The sequence below is a fragment of the Protopterus annectens genome, chromosome 9.part0 (genome assembly GCF_019279795.1).
Source record: "Protopterus annectens isolate FY-2018-M chromosome 9.part0, PAN1.0, whole genome shotgun sequence".
Classification (NCBI taxonomy): domain Eukaryota; kingdom Metazoa; phylum Chordata; order Ceratodontiformes; family Protopteridae; genus Protopterus; species Protopterus annectens.
In genome coordinates, this window is record NC_056743.1 from 1,207,122,619 (window position 1) to 1,207,126,552 (window position 3,934).

The window sequence follows — 3,934 nt, forward strand, 5'->3', positions numbered from 1 at the left end:
AAAGGACAATATGTCAGAATAGCGAGGATGACCTGTAAAAGGGATAGCTTTATCAAAGAAGTCAATATTCTAAGAGGGATGTTTGTTGAACGGGATTACCCCTCAACTCTAATAGACACTATCAGATTTTGGAAGGGTGGGATATTAAATACAAACCCCTATTGAGACATCAGTTGTCTGCAGACACTTCCAATGGGGTTGGGAATGTTAATACACAAGTGTGTCACAATGGCTTTAAGAGACCTTTTATCGTACCATATAGCTCAGGCATGGACAAAGTTCGTAATATAGTTATAAAGAATTGGACAGTTTTCAGTGCCAGCAATTAGTTGCACAGTTTGTTGGGTAATTCTCCCCACTTTGTTTATAAAACAATTGCGAATTTGAAAAAATCATTAGAAGGGTCAAGTAGATGTAAATTGTTGGCAAGTGATTTGGTCATCATTTTTGGTACTAGGAAATGTGGCTTTTGCTTTCATTGTAAATATATAATGTTAGACCAAGTGATTCAGTTAGATGCTATTTACTAAAACTAAAATCTCCCTTAAATGTGGCAATTGTACTAGTTATGGCTTAGTATATTTAGCAAGGAGTGCCTATTGTCCTGCTTTTTATTTTGGAAAAACTGAGAGACACCTCAGGAAAAGGATATATGAACATTGTTACGATGGTCAGAGGCATAACAACACTAGTGCTGTTTTTAAGCATTCTCTGACTTGTCAAGATTTCTTTAAGCATTCTCTGAATTGTTAAGATTTCAAACATTTTTGTGTTGGAATCAATTATGTCATTCCACGAAATTTGACAGGAGGAGGTTGGGAGACTTCAATTGAATATAAACAATTGTTTTAGCAACTCAAAACTAATGCCAGTGTTTTCTCTGGTATTAATGACACAGTCTCCATTACTCCAGTTTTAAAACTAAGACCTGCTAAATTATAAATACACTACAGGTCACTTTAGGGTGTACCATTTGCTTCATTATGGTTTTCAGGCTTTCCCTTTTTGTATTTTTGTCGTTTTATACTTTGTTACTTTTTTAAGGCTTAAACTATACGGTATCACATAATATCTCTTTGTATTTTTTAACAAGCTTAGTGTGTTATGAATTTTAGCATGTTATTTTTGTACCCCATTGAAAGTTCTGTAGTATTTTTAAATATTTGTATCCATTTAATGAGTTAGTTTTTTATATTCCACACACATATTCACTAGCAGTGTTCTCTTTTGCCATTTTTTGGCTTACATACAGAGTTTTGATAGGTTCCATACCATTGACTTTGATGGTTATTGTTCACGATTCAGTGTTTGTGATTTTTTTTGTAACATCATTTTAATTAATTTGTTGTGATTTTTGTATATAACTCATTGTTTCTTTAGATCAGCTGATGTTTCTCATTATGTATTTAAATAAGGGGTCAGACATTCATTTTTTTATGTTCTGACGAAGTCCAGGTTCTTTTGGGGATGAAAGTGCATTGAGTGAATACTTTGTTTTGTGCTTAACATTTTGTGCTGTGACTGTAATAAAGCCTTATTGGTTAACCAGCAGGTTTCGATTGTTTTCCTGCTATGAGTGGTTCCATTACAGTGTATTGAGTGTCACTTCGACTGGGGAGCTTTCTTTCCTTGGTTTGAATTTTGTGCTTTCCCCTTCAACCTCTTTAGTTAGTTTTAGAAAATAAAACAACTGTGTGGCTCTATAGCTCAGGGGTTAGAGCACTGGTCTTGTAAACCAGGGGTCATGAGTTCAAATCTCATTAGGGCCTAAGAATTTTTTTTTTTTTTTTTTTTTACAGTTATACTTTTATTTTTTTATTTATTCATAGGTTCATAGGTTCATACTAGGCTATCTGCCCTAGGGCATTTATAAGCCTAGCCAGAGGCTTTGTTCACCCATTTTAAATTAATAAATTAATTTGCTTTTTTCCTTTTCATGTTGTACCTCTGGCACTGGTGACACAAGTGTGATACAGCAGTACCTATGGTAAACCCATCCACTCCACTCATCAAGATTCCTCTTGTGAAGGAGGAATGGGACTCTGCCTAACACTGGACTGGGATTTTTTTTATTCCATAGAGAAGGGAACCTCTGGAACTATGAATCTGTCCTCCAGCATGTCCTATTTATTTCAGACTGAGGAGTCTCTCGCAGTGTGGCTCGATGGGATTTGATTTTTGGTGCAGCAGCATGTTAATTCGGGTTGGTTGGACATGGCCTTATCCGTACGGTTCAGGTCACCTCTGGTATGCCAATGCCACTGAGTAGAGCTGGAGTTTCTTTAACTCATTTAATATTGCTTTTGTTTTCACAGAAGTCCAACTGGGCACACATCCCATTTACAGCGGAAGCCCCAAGAGAAAAGCTCCATTTTACAGAACGAGTAGAAAGTACTTATACAAAATGTACATAATTTGCTCAAAACTTGCATTTTATCTGTCTTTGGCCTAGCACTCTTGTGTGGGGTCATTTACTGCACTGTTATAACTTGTTGATACTTGTGAACCTCTGCTATCTCTGAAAAAAACAAAAAACAAAAAATTCTTGCTTTTTTCCCACTTTTCTGAGATTTAAAAAAGTTCAGTTACAGGCTTGCTGTTCTTGAGCTGTTTGTAAGTTTCTGTGAGGCCATTTTTTGCTTGGGCTAAAGGGAAGTCTCTCTGTTGATCAGTGGCAGTGAAAAACATTGAGCAGCCTGCCTGCCCCTGTGGGAGTGGTTACTGACTTGAAACTGTAGTTTTATTGGCCATTTTGGGTCAATTCCAAAACTCCTTCATCTTCCTCTCTTAAAACCCTCTTTTGCGCGTTTTTGCACGTTTTTGTGCATAGCGCAACATCGGGCAGCGCCGCCTAATTGGGTTTAAACTATTCCTGGCTCCACAAAGTCTGCTCTTCACTTTTTCCCTTAGAACTGCTCTATCTCTCAATTTAAACACCATATTCTCATTCTAAGGCCCTTCACTGGTCCAATTAAGTAATCCTACAAGTTAGCACTATTAAACCATAAGCACTACTTACTCTTATACTCTCTACGATTACCCTGTCCTCTATTGGTCCGTCTTAAATTCAGTTTCCCTATATTACTCTAGCATGTCCAAAGGTCAGTCAATGGTTTCCTCTCCAGTCCAGCTGGTGAATCTGGGAATTTTGAGGCAATGTTACAACTGTCTCATGTACACGGACAACCCTCTCCTCCTCCAAACAGGTTCAAATATATGTGAGAGATGCAACTATTTAGCCAAACTGGAGGCTGAGCTCTCTCATCTCAAAACTGGTGTAACCAGTCAGGAGGAGAAGGTAACCTCACACAACACAATTCCAGTATCACATAGTCCCACTACATCAGCGAACCAAACACATAAATACACAAAAACATACTCGAAGGCTCTAAGTAAAAATCTACCTAAGCAACAGAGACCTCCAAAGCAGACATCCAAGCAAACGCTACCTCAAAACAAAACATGCACAACACATACCCCACAAAGTCAGTGTGCCAAGCAGCCACAGCCCTTAAGGCTGAATAACACACCTGATACTCTTGTAATAGGTGGCTCTATTGTCAGACACACTGACGTCCCACTCACCAGGCTGAATAAAGAGAAGGTCACGGTGAGCTGCCTGTCGGGTGCTAGAATCCACCACATAACGCAAGCACTCAGGTCACTCCAAAGCAAATACAAATATGACTCAGTCATTGTACATGCTGGTGTGAATGACCTGAGACGTACCTCCCTGGACTACATGAAAAGAGACATAGAGGAGCTCTCTGATCATGTAGCCCAGGCTGGTATGACCCTGACCTTGATCAGCATCTTACCCTCACCTAGAATGATGCCACAGTACAAAGACAAAATGATCGATTTTAACAATTGGCTTAAATTTTGGTGTCATTCAAAGGGAATCCAGTGTCTGTCACCCTGGGATGACATGCTC

General features: G+C 38.6%; 1 non-coding gene across 1 annotated transcript; it reads left to right on the plus strand.

Annotated features, from left to right (window-relative positions):
• The first annotated feature begins 1,696 nt into the window (after positions 1 to 1,696).
• Positions 1,697 to 1,769, plus strand: TRNAT-UGU. The gene has a single exon. It is a non-coding gene; the product is annotated as a tRNA-Thr (tRNA).
• The last annotated feature ends 2,165 nt before the right edge of the window (positions 1,770 to 3,934 follow it).